The following is a 16543-nucleotide window of genomic DNA, read 5'->3' as shown; positions in this document are numbered from 1 at the left end:
TAATGACCTTCTTCCATTGACTGGAAATCCTATCCATAGTTTTGCCGATGATAGCACATTGCATTCCACTTTCCATTTTGAGAAACCTTGTCCTGCTCAATCAGCTTCAACTTCTCGAAAATCTGCTACCATTTCCTTAAATGTCGATCTTCAGGTAATTCTCCAGTGGGGCAAAGACAACTTAGTTGATTTCAACCCTTCTAAAACTCAGTCTTGTCTTATAACTCGCAAAAAAGGATTCTTCTGCTCCTATGCTTATCTTTAGTGACACTCCGATTTCTAGGCAAAATGATATATCTCTTTTGGGGATTACCCTGACTTTTAATCTCTCTTGGCACAAGCACATTAGAAATATTGCTTCCTCTGCATCTAAAAAACTTGGTTTTCTCTTTCGCTCTCGGCATTACTTTTCTTCCAAACAGCTGCTCACTCTGTATAAATCGCAAATTTGCCCTGCCATGGAATATTGTTCCCACATCTGGGGTGGTGCCTCCAAAACCTCTCTCAGGCTTCTTGATTCCATTCAGAAGAGGGCAGTTAGGTTAATTAATGATTCATCTCTAACAGAGTCTCTCCACCCGCTTTCTCATAGACTTACTGTTTCTGCTGCATGCCTCTTCTACAGATACTTCCATGGGCACTGTTCTTCTGAATTGGCTTCTATAATTCCCACTCTCTCTTTCAAAACAGTCGGAACACGTGCCGCTACCAGCCAACATCCATTTTCTGTCCAACTTCAAACCCACAGAACCAACTTTTCATCTTATTTATTCATTCAACTGCCGTTTTCTGGAACAACCTTCCTTCATACGTATTTCCTGAAAATTACGATCTACAGAAGTTCAAGTCCAATATCAACAAATATCTTCTTTCGTCTTCTCAACCTCCAACCCAAGCACGGTACTAAGTACTATAGGTTCTAATTCCTCTCATGTTTGGGGTTCACATAAAAAAAAAATCTGCAGTATCCCAAAAACTTCTTAAACTCTTACATTCTATTAAAAGAACAGTTTGGTTAGTTAATTCCCCTCTCTCACAAACTCACTTCACTTCGTATCACACATGCATTCAACTTCTGCTACGTGACATGACATTTCAACAGACATTTTCACAGGCCACATTCTTCTGAATTATTAGATATAATTTTGCCTCTTCCTTCCAAACTAGTTGTTTGGTTTTTAGGAGCATTAGCAACTAAGGCCATATTGCTCCGAGGATATGCAATGGTCATTCCCTGACCTTTCTGCATCCTCTGTATTTGGTGGGCACGGGCTGGAACCCTGGTCTAATCAAGAAGCGTGTGCTACGCACTGAAACTTGTATCAAGCTAATGAATATCTAATCACAGTTCAATTTCCCCAAACTAACTTTGATTTTAATTTATCCTCTTTACTATTATTAATAAAATATACGAGGTTTTCTCTCTTTTTTGACACACTAGTAGAGAACTACTGGTTACAACAACCTTTTAGGTTTTTGGTTCAAGTTCTGAAAAATAGAATTGCTGCCTTAGATGCCCATTTGTTCATTACACTCAACACTCATCCTAAGACTTGGGATGTGTGTCAAGGGTGTAATGCACAAATTCTACTGAATTCTTTCACCTAGTTTCCTCCTCGTATATCATGACCTTTTGACAAAATTCTGTAAACAGTTTTGCAGATGACAGAGCATTACATTCCAAGTCATTTTACCAACCTTGTTATATGATCATCTTCAAAAGAATCAATTTCTAGATAAGAATATATTATTTGAATTAACTTTGACTTACAACCTATAGCATAAGCATAATAGTAATATCACTTGCTCTGCAAACGGAAATCTAGGCTGTCTTTTGTTCCCCATTTTATACTTGTTCTGGGCAATTGATAACCTTGTGCAAATCTCAAATACATTTTTGAAATATCTGTTTCTAATATCTAGGGTGGTGTCCACTAAACCTCTCCAAAAATCCTTCAGTGGAACAGGAAGGGAGCAGTCAAGCTAATCACTGATCAACCTAACTGTTTTCAGTTTCTATTCTATTTCTGTGGAATTGACTGACATTTAATTCTACTACTCTTCTAAATCAAAAACTCAAATCATCCTCTCAGCATCCATTCACAGTTCAACTCAATTTTTCTTCATTTATTCCTTCAATGTCTAATCTCAAATAACCAACCATATTTCTAGAACACTACAGAACTTTTTATCCTCCTCATTTTTTAAAAATCTGAATCAGAGCACTATACACTGTTGTATGTCTTTATGTGAAAATGGCCTCCGTAACTGTGTCGTCAGGAGCAGGAGTGTAGCAGCACATGCTCTTTGAGTATATCAGGTTCAAGCCCCTGACTGCTAAATACAGTCAAGATGCCAATCTGCACTGGACTAGCATGGCAGAATATGGGCCATTTCTCTCAACATGAATCGTCAAGGAGGCGTCCATCCTACAGTGGATTGATAATGACTGCAGTTTGCCTTTTATGTGAAAATATATGATACTGACAATATCTATTTGGCTATATACAATTTGTATAATATCATGCAGATAATGAACTGAATTTGAGTAAAAAAAAAAAAAAAAAAAAAACACACATGAAACTGTTGTTGGTTAGTATTAAATGTACTATTTTATTCTATCTGCACAAGTATGATATAGAAAAAACTAGTACGATACCATAACATTTCAGCTGTTATGCTAAAGCCTTTAACAAATGAGAACGTCAGAAATCACTGGCATCTACAAAGGAAATGTAAAAACTATTATACCAGTTTTTTTCTGTACTGTAGGTTATTCTTAAATTAAATAATGATAAATTTATGAATACTGTAATTGCACAGATAGATTAAAAGAGTGCATTTAATACTAACCAACATGGTGTCTAGCATTTCCTTATCAAATTTGATACCTCAAATTTAATACCTAATTAGCCTAAAACCTGACTGTTATTAACCAAATGTTACAGTCTGCAGTACTTTTAACCTTGTTCTCTAATGTACTTGCAGAGATTTCACCCTGATACACTAAGTGAAACTCCTCTGTAATTCACACACACAACTTTATTTCCATTTTTATATATTGGTATAATTAATCCTTTGCTCAAATTTTCTGAAGTTTGTCTTTCAAAGAAAAACCCCTGAAGGTGAAATATAATGTATCAACACCTGCACTGATGTATCAATACCTGCTTCCTTCCTATACTTGATGTTTTCCCATGACCTCAATAACAGAACTAGTGTTGAAAATTAACTATTTAAATCTTTCTCTTTAGCGAGAGCTTCAATTCCTTTGTTTAGCAATTCATCTAAATATTTACTCAAAACTTCTAAAATATCCTTATCTGTTTTACCTTCACCCTTATAATTTTTGATTATGTTAACTATAGCTTTTTTTTCCCTGCACAAAGATTTTTTTTAACTAAATACTGAACCATATTACAACTCCTGAATATTTTATTTCTATATCTTTCCCAAAAATTAAGTCCCCCCCCCTTTATTCTCTTGCACACATACCTTAGTCCTCTTATAGTTTTCTTTACATTCCAATAATTTTTTTAGAAATAATTTTAGATATTTTCTTTTCTCAAGCTGCTGCTTTGTCAGTCTTATCATAGTATACTGAACTTTGGGTCTTTAGAGAGCTTCTCCTTACTTACCTCTTCTACAACTTCTAAAGTAAATGTTAAATTTTTGGCATTGTTCGAATAAAGTCATGTTATCAGGGGCACTAAAGTGCAAGAAGACCCAGATTTAATAGTTTCTGGCAAATTACAACTTTTCATTAGCTGTGCATGTTACCTAGGAACTAGCAAGAGTTTCAAAACATGAATAACAAATGTAATTCATTGTAGTGAAATAAGTAATTAGTATTCAGCTCTTAAGGGAAATAATGTGAAGTAAACAACTCATTTAATATCCCGATGGAAGCAATATTAAAAAAAAAAAAAGTTAGTTTTAACACTTATTTATACCCATTTTTTGCACTTATTACCATTATTAACCTTCCATTGCTAACATGGCATCTGATTAGAAATTTTTTTTTTTTTTTTTTTGTAAATGAAATCAAATCCTCCCATGTACCTTTGCCCACCAATATTCTCTAAATGGTTATACAGTATTTATTGTTTTTATATATGATATATTATTAGAGACATTAAATTTTTGTTTGGAGTTCAATTAAATTTTGAAAAATATCATAATTTTATCATTATTACTGGTTTCTCTCATTTATTTTCACTTGATATATATATATATTTTTTTAATTTGGTTTAACAAATCATAATAGATCACATTTCAGTTCAGTAAAAAAAAACTAAAATTTTTTTTATAATTAAAACAAAAAAGGGGTAACACACAGATGCTATGCAAGTGTCTTTATTAAAATAGGGGTGCAAGTGATGAAAAGGTTAATTTGATACAAGGTGACCCAATTCCAATTCCTCTACATACCCTGTATCTTCAAAGGTTGTTTAAATTTTAAAATCCTTTTCTATAATGATATAGCCAACTATGCTTTCTTTTTTCATTAAGTCAATAATTAAAAGTGCACTAGACGGCAGAAATATAGTAGTCTTTTAGCATGATTGTTAGGCATACTTTTATTTCCAAATTTTCCTAAAATATCTATGGAGATATGAGATATCATTATCTACTCTGCATTTTAAATCTCCAACTTTAAGTAAAGCATTACTTTCTAATGCTTTTAAAATTAGCATTAGGAGCCATTTGACGCAAGAAAGCAAGCTTATGCAGCATCAGCCAAAAAAAACAACAAAAAACCCTCCCATTTCCCCTCCAATCATTCCAAATGCCTGTCCAGCCTGCAGCTCAGCCTTAAATTTATTTAGGCTATCAACTTCCACAACAAAAGATGGAAGTCTGTTCCAGCAATCACTCTACCTACTGGCTAAAGGCAAATTTCTGCACATCTATTCTACAACTGTCTTTCCTCAATTTGAATCTATACCCCCTCAGGTCCTTAATCTGAGCAAGAATCCCATCAGCATTCAGCTCACTCAACCCATTCAAAGTCTTATATATCTCAATCAGATCACCTCGCATGTGCCTACTCTCCAGGTGCTGCAATTTGCAGAACTTAAGCTTTTCTTGGTAAGAGCACCCCTTTGTTCCCCTCACCAATCTTGCTGCCCTTCTTTGTACTAGTTCTAGCAACTCTACATCCTTCCTAAAATGAGGCCTCCAGAACTATACACAGTACTCTAGGTTTGGCCTAACCATTGCATTGTACAAAGGGATAATCACCTCCCTGTACCTGCTAGCAAAATTCCTATATATCATTGGCAAGACTCAATGACATGCCCTGGCAGCACATCTGCACTGCTCAGCAAACTTCATATCTGACTGCACAATTACCGACAAGTCTTTTTTCATTCTCCATCTCCTGAATGTAGTACCACATAGTTGGTACGTTTCTCTTGGGTTACTGCTACCCATATGCAATACATGGCATTTGTCAATATTAAACTTCAACTGCCACTTCTCAGCTCATCTACCTAACTTTTCTAGACCAGTTCCAGTAGCATACTGTCTTTAGTGTCAATAACAACTCTGCCAACCTTTGTATCATCGGCAAACTTGGACATTAAGTCTGATATGCCTTCATCGGCATCATTAATAATACACAAAACAATGGACCCAACAACGAACCCTAGGGGACTCCCCTAATAACATTAGCCCACAAAGAGCAGTGTCCACTGATTACCACTCTGTCATCTCATCTCCCAGCCGACCGGGCTAGCCGAGTGGGTAAAGTACCTGCCCGGCAACCCAAAGGTCGCGGGTTCGATTCCCGCCTCGGGCTTGGATCAAAGTACAGCAAAAACCTTGGGAGGTGCAATATGGCCACAGAAGCCGATGCGCCAACAACTACCAAATCAAAAAAAAAAAAAAAAATCTCATCTCCCACTCAACCATCCCTTTATCCACTGTAGCAACTTACCCTTAATGCCATACCACTCCAATTAGTACAGCAGTCTTCCATGTACAACAGTATCAAAAGCTTTCCTGAAATCCAAGTATATGATATCAAAATTATTTTTTGCATCCACTTTGTGACCACATCATAGCATCCAATCAAATTGGTCAAACAAGACCTCCCTTTAACAAACCCATGCTGTGTCTTTAAGTATTATTGCAGTCTTGTCTAGATGATTCTTCAATGCTCCTTTAACCAGTAACTCCACTATTTTTCCCGGAACACAAGTTAAACTAACAGGTCTTTAGTTATGTCTTGAACTTATTTTAAGTTGATGAGCTCCAACAACAACAGATGGAAGTTTATTCCAACTATCAACAACCCGCTGCTAAAAGCAAATTTCCACTCATCTATTCTACAACTGTCTTTCCTCAATTTGAATTTATGCCCCCTCAGGTTCTTAATCCAAGCAAGAGGAAGAATCCCATTAGTATTGAGCTTGCACCATCCATTCACAAGGCCTTATACACCTCAATTAGATCACCTCGGAGGTGCCTTGTCTCCAGAAGCTGCAATTTGCAAAACTTAAGCCTTTCTTGGTAACACCAAACCTTTGTTCCCCTCACCAATCTTGTTGCTCTTCTCTGTACTCGTTCCAGCAGCTCTACATCTTTCCTAAAATGAGGCCCTTTCCTGACCTGTACACAGTACTCAAGGCATGGCCTGACCATTGCCTTATACAAGGGGGACAATCACCTCCTTATTGCTTCTAGCAAAATTTCTGTATGTCATTGACAAGACACCATGAGCTACTCTTGCGGCCTTTTTGGACTGCTTAGAAAACTTCATATCTGACTGCATAATTATCCCAGGGATCCTTTTCATTCTCCACTACCCTGAGTGTAATATGACCCAGTTGATACATTACTCTGGGGTTACTGCTACCCATAGGCAGTACTTTACATCTGTCAATGTTAAACTTCAGTTGCCACATCTCAGCCCATCTGCTCAACTTCCAGATCCTGTTGCAGTAGCGTACTATCATTACTGTCATCAACAACCTACAAACCTTCGTATCGTCTGCAAACTTAGACATTAAACCTGATACACCTTCATGGGCTTGACATCGAACCCGGGGGGGGGGACTCCACTAACATTAGTCCATGAAGAGCAGAAGAGCAGTGTCTATTTATAACCACTGTCTTTTCCCACTCAACCAACTTGTCCTTAATGCCATACTCCAATCTGTATTGTAGTCTTCCACATGCCACAGTATCAAAAGCTTTCCTAAAATCCAAGTATATGATATCAAAATTAAATTTTGGAATCCAATTCCTTTGTGACCACACATAGTATCCAATCAAACTGGTCATACAAGACTTCCCCTTAACAAAACCATGCTGTGTCCGAGCTATAACTGAAGTCTTGTATCCTGCATTGTTCCATTAACCCTCCAAGATTAGTTTCCCGAAGGCTTCCCATTTAGAATCAGTGACTCCATTTTCCCTGGAACAGAAGTTAGACAAACAGGTCTGTAATTACTGTTGTCCCTTTGATCTCCCTTTTTGAATTGGTAACACATTTGCACATCACCAGTCCATAGGGTCCTCCCCAGAGTCCAAGGAAGCTTTCATAATTATGGCTAAGGGTTTGCTTATACTTCCTTTGCCACCACCTCTTTTAATATAACTGGATATATCCACCATCCACCCCAGGTGCCTTCCTTATGTTTAACTTCAACAATTCCTCCTCCACTTTGCTCTCAGTTATTACAAAATCACTTGGCTCCATGTGAAGAGTTTGATAAACCTCTGGCATTCCCTTCTTGAATAACTCCTCATGTGTGAATGTAGATGCAAAATACTCATTCAGTTCATCAGCTACCTGAGCATGAACATCAACAGTCAAACCATCTATGTTAAGTGGACCAATCTGATTCATCCCTTTCCTTCTAGAGTTTACATAAGTAAAGAACTCTCTGCTGTTTTTCTTTACATCCTTTGCCAAAGAATTCTCGTAATCTGCTTTTGCCTGCCTAACCTCATTTGTGACATGATTACAGATTATGCCACAGGCTTCTGTGTCACCTGATAATTTATATTATTATTATTATAATTAGCCATATGGTGCAAGGAAGCCTGAGGCTTTTGCTGCACCATCCAAAAAAAAAAAAAATTTCTCAGTTAACCCCTGAGTGAGAGTGAGAGAGAGAGACAGAAATAGAAGGGAATCACGAAGAAAGAGAAGAATGATGATATCCAGCTCAGGACCCTGGGTGTGCCAATCCCATACTCACCAGATGTGAGCCCCTGGGTATTATCTACAAATGTAAGGTACTTCATATGGGGAGTTGCAATTTCAGATTAACATAAGGTTAATATCAGATAATGTTAACAAATGTGGTATCACACTAAGCGAAGTGGAGAATGAGATCGACCTGGGGGTAATTGTGTGGTTGGATATGAAGTTATTTGAGCAGTGCAGACAGGCTTGTTGTAGTAGGATTTTTTAGGAGCATCAGCAAAAAAAGACCATATTGCTCTGTGTATTATTATTAATACACAGAGGAATATGGCTGTAAATCGGCTGTATATAAATCGCACGTGTTCTGAGGTCAATTTTCTGTTTGCTGGATGAAAAACCAGGCTTTCCGTGAGTAAACCCATGCTACCCTTGCCCGAGACCGACGAAGTCAGCCATGTTGCAAAAAACAGTCCATAAAAATTCCTCCCATCATCGACAGGACTCTAACTCAGGTCCTTTTCATCCAGTGTGAGGAGGACAGCGATCCTACTAACTGTGGTGCTACTCACATGGTACACGTGCCAGGGCAGTTCATGGGCTTTTGCCAATGGTATACAGGAATTTTGCTAGTAGGGACAAGGAAAAGATTATCTCATTCTATAAGGCAATGGTCAAGTCACACCTTGAGTACTGCATACAGGTCTGGAGGCCTCATTTTAGGAAGGACTTGGATTTGTTGGAATGGGTGCAGAGAAGGGCAACTAGATTAATGAGGGAACAAATATGCATCCTTCTTCTCTGCCACTAGCCACATTAATTCATCTGATATCCATTTAGGCCTAAATCTTGAACAGTATTTCTTAGTTAGTATGAAAAGCACAGTACCTTCCAAGATTAATTCCCTGAAGGCTTCCCATTTAGAATTCACCGTTGGTAACATCAGTCGATCCCACTGTATAGAATTCAAAAACTGAGGCCACTGTAGTCACCTTTACAAAAACAAAAACCCTTCCCCTTACTCCTGATGGTAGTTACATCTTTAAGTAAACCCCACATCAGTACACTGATCACTGCCACCTAGTGGTTCCTTTATCTGCAGATTCTTAATGCATGAAGAACCACTGCCGATAATCAGATCAAGAATATTACTCCCTCTGGTTGCCTCTCGATCATGTTGCTATAGAAAACAGTCATCCAATAAATCCACAAAAGTCTTGCTAGTGTGCAAGTGACCAAACCCAAAAGTTCCAGTCAATATCTGGAAAGTTAAAATCCCTAATTATAAGACATTCTGATTTACTGGCTCACTATTTCTCTGCACAATTGCTCATTATTCTCATCAGATTCATTAGGCATATAATACACACCTACTCTAATTTTCCCTTTCCCAGTGCTTATGTCACACGACACTGGTTCAACGTTGCATTGTCCACCAATGTCAATTGGATGCACTTCCTTAGATTTTATGAATTTCTTAACTAACAGCATAACCCCTCCTCCCTTCCTGTCCTGTTTATCCTTTCTATACACATTGTACTCCCAAAATTCCAATTCTGCACTGCTTGTATCTGTGTGGCACCATGTCTCTGACATCCCAACAATATCCACTTTTGATGTCTTGACCAGCACTTCAAAATCATCAAATTTAATTACTATACTCCTAGCATTGGTGTACACGCAAGTATACATACAACTATTCTTACTCTTAGTTACCCTAACACAACCCATGTATTTACTTTGTCCATGAAACCCAGCAGCCCATGAAATCCCCAGTACCTTGCTCTGAAGGCTACTGCTCATTCCAATAGAAGCAGTGCAAGAATTTTTCACCTCTGCCTGTAGCTACCATTACTCTATTAGTCTGTGAATTCTCCCAAACTAGCAGTTGGAAAACTGAGACCAACCCACCTAACATTGCCTTGATAGCATCAGCAAATATTCTTGCACCCTTTCAATTTAAGTGTATGCCATCCCTGTAGAAACAATGTCTCCTGTTATCAAAAATATCAAAGAACTCTTCTATTTGAATTTTTCTTGGCCCTGAAACGTGTCATATATGGTAACCAAATTCAACAGTTAACCTACCTATTTAAGTTTTCCCAAATAAATAAATTAGATGGTTATTTTGCCTACTAGAAATTTTTTTAGCTGTCTTTTTTGGTTTAATCTTAAAAAGGACCAAATGGATAGAGTTAAAAAAACAATAATAAAAAATGACTAATCGGAAAAATAAAGACCATTTACTCTGGAATATTATATTACTATATCTAAGTTCTTCAGTAGTATAGCGGTTAATGTTCCCGCCTACATTCTTGTATTCATCTTACAAGCTCTGCAGACCTTATTTAATCAATCCAGATATAAACAGAAAATTTATTTATTTATCCTTTTCAAATGTTGGGTTTGCTAGTTGATAATTTAACTTGGGATGACTGTTGTTCAAACACAGACTCTTGCATTTAGAATTTAATGCTTTCTGAAGCTAAGGCTCTCAAGACAAATTTCAAACTCCTATTATATTTTATCAACCATAATTTAAGTTACTATTAGAAGTAATACTATTTTATATTGCAGTAATTATAGTAATTAGGGTTAGCAATGCTCACCTGTATATTGATGGTGCTTGTCTTAATGTTTGCTCAAATAGCTTATTTAGCATTACATATCCCAGTTATCTAACATACACAACAGGGACCTTATTAATCCAGGGGATTTCCCAGCCAGTATAAATTTCGATTGCTTTGTCCTATAAGTTTTTTGCATAAGTTATCCAATAAGGGCATCGCATTTATATTATTATCATCTCTGAAATACAGCCACAATACACAGCATATTTTTGTGACCTGTGATCACAGTCTCATAATCTTCAAATGTTGAAATCAGCTCTCTCTCCCACCACTTCATCACCAAAACAAGAAAAAAAAATATATATTATCTATGAGTTCACCCAACCAAATATATCCGAGAAAACATGCTATTAACCCTTTTACAACTATATCCATGGAATGCATTAATTCAGTGTGACTTACCAATGGTAGCACAGTTCATAACCCTACGATCATCCATTGCCCAGATGGTAAATATTCCAACCATTCCAGAGGATGGTGGACTGACTCTGACACTACAAAAACTGTTTAAACAAAAGGTAAACATTGTAGATAGCAGAAAACAAAATCCTTAACTCATCAAGTATATATGCATGCTTGCATTATATTTCAGACAAATGGCTCAGACTGCTCAAATGCATAAGACTTACAAAAAAAAAAGAAAAAAAGAGAGCTCTACATAACCAAAGCTGTCCAAAATTTTACCCTGATATGGCTACACCACAAATGGCCAGATTTCTCCAAATCAGGTACACATTCATAAGTATCACAACCAAATCTGATACACATGCATCTCTCGAGATGCCGTTAATTCAGTTAATACTCATATTTAATAATTATAGCTTGGTTGGGATGACATTTGAATCTTCTTAAATTGGAAAACATCCAAATTGATGAAGCATGATGATAAAACAGAAACTTTAACAGAAACTTTGAATAGAACTATACTCTTCCCCAACACACACACAAAAAAAAAAAAAAGAAACACCAATTCCTTCAGTCCCAAAGAAATCTATCAAATGACAGTGTTTTAGTAACCTTTTATTTTCATCATGTGCCCACCACGGTATTACTACTAAATGATTCTTGCTCATGCACAAAATAAGAAAAACAACTGAGGGGTGTTGCAAACCAAAAACACATTGACTTTAATTACATTTCTCTCGAATGTAATTAGAGATAAATGTAATTAAAGCATACCTAAAATATCGGAGCTGGAATTTTTGGAAGTAGCATAAACTTACACATTAAAATTGATTGCCTTTTTAAGTTCATTGAAATGCATATTAACATTATTGTCTCACTTGAAATGTCTTCACACCTCCACAGTTTCAGAACCACTACTTTATATTCACCAATACCATTTTATCTGTTAAACCAACAATACTGAAAATTCTAACATTGTTAGAAATAATGCAGAAAGCAAGCTTATACGGCATTAACAAAAAAAAAAAAAATCCCATAATCACTTGTCTGGCCCCCTAAGTCTTGTCTAGTTCTTCCTAAAATTGATTCAAACTACTCGATTCTACAACACCAGATGAAAGTTTGTTCTAACAATCAACTATCTACCAGCTTAAGTCATAGTGGATAGTTGATTGCCCACTACAAATTTCTGCCCATTTGTCCTGCAACCATTCTTCCTCAATTTAAATTTATGCCCCCTCATGTGTGTAGTCTGAACAAGAGGAAGAATGCCATCAGCACTGAGCTTGCTCAATCCAGTCAAGGTCTTAAATACCTCAATCAGATTTCCTCACAGGTGCCATGTCTCCAAAATACTGAATTCTGAAGACATTCTTGGAAGAGCACCCTTTTCAACAGATCCACATCCTTCCTAAAATGAAACTTCCAGACCTGTATGCAGTACTCAAGGCATGGCCTAACCATTGCCTTATACAATGGGATAATCACCTTATCCCTGCTGGCAAAATTTCTGTACATCACTGACAAAACCCCTGAGCTGCCCTGGCAGCCTGTCCGCACTGCTCAGAGAACTTCATATCTAACTGGAAAATTACCCCCAGATATTTTTCATTCTCCACTACCCTCAGTGTGGCAACATGCATCTGATATTTTAAGCTGGGATTACCTTCGTATCCTCTGCAATCTTAGACATTAAGCCTGATATATCTTCATCAGTTCTTAATATCAGCATTATTATTTCATATCATTTAGAAGACTACAACAGCTCCTATCATAAGCTTTGCAATTTGTTATTTGGGAATTAATTACAGGAAAGTTTTAAAAAATTAATTTTAATTATCACTTCAATTTTTGTCAAAAAGGATGCAAAAAAAAAAAATAAAAACACTACATTCACTGTTGGAATTGAACCTTATCCCAAAAAAGCAACATAAACTCATCTTCAAAAGTCAAGCAGAGTATCTTTGAAAAAGATTATTAAAAGACAAGTAATGTGAAGTGTACAAGCAATATGACTTCTTCCTTTTGACTGCTATATATATATATATATATAGTGTGTTGTGATGCAAAAGGTTTGGTTTATCAGGACATTTTTCACTAGTCCAAGAGTAGCAACAAGTTGGTGGAGTAGTTCATATTTACCTTTCAACATGGAATTGTGTGACTGTGTGGGCGTGGGTGCAAAGCGGTGCAAGTACCAATGCATGTGCATATATGTTTGGTGCAGAGGACAAGATCACAGAACATCCTTTCATACTTAATGGATGGAGATTTTCCTGGATTATGATTAATTTAATAATTGGGAGGATTTCTGTGTATAATGAAGGTTCCTTTATATTCTCATCTCCTTTGAAACTGATTTGTGAAAAGGATCTTGAAGTTGCCTTAGTTTACCTCTTAATTCTCGATGAAATACTTGGAAATTTCACAAGGTTATTGTTTTATAATCTGCTAAATCATGTTCTTCAAGGCAAGAAGTTTTTCTACAAGACTGCTTGACCCCTTGGGTATAGCATTTGCAGTCTATGCTGTATACTACACCCTCAACGGCAGGGAGGGCTGGAGTGAGGAGTTGAGTTTTTTTTGTGATGATCACAGAAACAAAAACATCATGAATAAACTAAAGAAGACAGGCAAAAAAACACCTAAACTTGAATTTTAATCACCTTTTCTGTACTTAGATATAAAGAGACTTTCTCTCAGCATCTCTCTCTGGGGAGGAAGGTCAGCTCAAGTGAACTGCCTTTTATCAGACACCTTAAGAGCAAATACACTACTCATCTTTTAGGGAAAAAAAAAAAAAAAAAAAAATCAGGAACAACACTTTAATCCAACACTATCACCATTTGTTAATAACCCCATCTACCACCATTTAGTATATTCCAAATCTCAGTGACTGCATTGCCAAAGTAGAACTTTGTAATATGAATGTAATATGACTTACACCACATCAGGATACACCACCCTCAATGAAAGTGACAAGTACTTTACTGCAGAATCACGAGTTCAACTACATGGTTCCACATAGCTTCTGAAGAGTGGATAATATAAAAATGCCCTCATCAGAAAAATTTTCCTCCCCCCTACAAAATTAATGCAACTTAGGTGGGGATGGAAAAACCATCCATTCAAAATGGCTTGTGGTATTTTAGTATTAGTAATGGCCGCATGGTGCAAGAAAGCCTATGGCTTATGCTGCACCAGCCAAAAAAATAAAATAAATAACTAAATAATAATAATTAATAAAAAAAAAAAAAGGAAATTAAACCTATCATCCTATGCGCTTCCCTTACCCAAAAGTACTATCCAGATGACCTTTGAATTTCCCCAAACTGTCGGCCTCTACCACCCATGAAGGCAACTTATTCCAGTAATTTATAACTCGCTGGCTAAAATAAAACTTCCTGCAGTCCAATCTAAACATTTCCCCCCGTAACTTGAATTTATGTTCCCTAGTTCTAGCATCATTTATAATCTTGAAAATTTTGTCCTCATTCATTTTACTGATCCTCTCAGAGCCTTAAACACCTCAATCAAATCTCCTCTAAGGTGTCTAGTTTCCAAACTCTGCAACCCACATATTCAAAGTCTTTCTTCATAAGGATGCCCTTTTGCCGATCTCACCAGGCGAGTTACCCTTCTTTGCACCTTTTCAAGAAGCTCAATGTCTTTCTTTAGGTGCGGTCTCCATACTTGAACACAGTATTCCAAGTGTGGTCTAACATAAGCCTTATATAATGGGATTATCACTTCCCTATCTCTACTTGCAAAAGTTCGATAGATCATCGATAGGACACCATGGGCCTTCCTTGCAACCTGTTTACAATGCTCAGAGAATTTCATGTCTGACCGTATCGTAACACCCAAGTCCCTTTCCTCCAGTACTGGGTTTAGTTGAACTCCACCAAGTGAATAAGTGTTTTTGGGATTACTGTTTCCCAGGTGTAATACCTTACACTTTGTTGGATTAAAGCACAGCTGCCATTTTTCTGACCATTACTGAAGTCTGTCTAGGTCTCTCTGAAGAAGCTCAGCTTGACAATGATCATTAACTACTCTACCAATTTTAACATCATCTGCAAATTTAGACATCACGCCCTCTATCTATCCCTTCATCAATGTCGTTTATGAAAATTAAAAACAACAGTGGTCCTAATACTGATCCTTGGGGAACCCCACTTCTTACATCAACCCAATCTGAGGAATAGCCATTTATCACAAGCCTCTGCCTCGTGCCCTGAAGCCATCCTTCTATCCATCTAAGAATTTTCCCAGTGATTCCAACCTGTTACAGCTTATAAAGCAACCGCTCATGTGGGACTGAGTCAAAAGCTTTGCTGAAATCTAAATAAACAATGTCGAAATTATTCCCTAAATCCAGCTTGTGAGTGACCCTTTCAAAACAGCGAACCAGATTTGTTAAACATGATTTTCCCTTTACAAAACCATGCTGAGTATCCTTGAGAATTTCAATTCGATCTAAATGATCCCGAATTCCACCCTTAATCATTGCCTCCATGATTTTCCCTACTACTGAAGTCAGACTGACAGGTCGATAATTTCCAACTTCACTTTTAGAGCCACCTTTATGTATGGGAGATACATTTGCACTTTTCCAATCCAAGGGAATCTCCCCAGAGTCTAGTGATGCTCGCATAATTAGCCTCAATGGTTCAATGCACTCGCTTGCCGCCTCTCTTAAGATTATAGGGTATATTCCATCAACTCCAGGAGCCTTACTTGTCTGTAGGCTCAAAAGTTTTTTCATTAAATAATCTTGCGAAATTTCAATATCATTAATTACATATTTTTTAACTTCGCTCCCACAATTTTCCATTGCCACAAAAGGCTTTTCATTTGTAAATATCGATGCAAAATAACTGTTGAGTTCATCTGCAACGGCAGCTGATGTATTTATTACTATCCCCTTTCCCTTACGTAAAAGGTCCGATCTGGTTTGTCCTGCTCTTCTTGGCATTTATATATGTGAAGAATTCTTTATCCCCCCCTTTGCTCTGTTTGCTAGTGATTTCTCATAAACTGTCTTTGCCTGTCGAACCTTTTCTGTGGCTCTATTACACATCACCTTGTAGCTGTTATAGGCTTCAGTACTTTTTATTTCTCTGTAACCTTTCCATGCCACCTTTTTCTGCTCAAGTAATGCGGCAACTTCACTATTCATCCAACTTGGAACCCTTCTCGTAGAGTATTTTTTTAATGTTATATACGCATTCAAGGCATCTGTGATTAATGTTTTAAAAGCGTACCACAGTTCAATTGTATTCATTCTCTGCACGATATCTACCCAGTTAATAGAGGCCATGTAGTACCTTAAGGCATCGTAATTTCC

At 37.0% G+C, this 16543-nt stretch overlaps 1 protein-coding gene across 2 annotated transcripts in view; it reads right to left on the bottom strand.

Annotated features, from left to right (window-relative positions):
* Positions 1-16543, bottom strand: part of REG (proteasome regulator gamma) — a 260001-nt gene that overhangs the window by 218053 nt on the left and 25405 nt on the right. The window lies entirely within an intron of this gene.

The sequence above is a fragment of the Mastigoproctus giganteus genome, chromosome 1, assembly GCF_048544385.1.
Source record: "Mastigoproctus giganteus isolate SK-2022 chromosome 1, ASM4854438v1, whole genome shotgun sequence".
Lineage (NCBI taxonomy): Eukaryota > Metazoa > Arthropoda > Arachnida > Uropygi > Thelyphonidae > Mastigoproctus > Mastigoproctus giganteus.
Note: the sequence above shows the minus strand (reverse complement) of the source record. Positions and strands in the feature narration are given on the sequence as shown.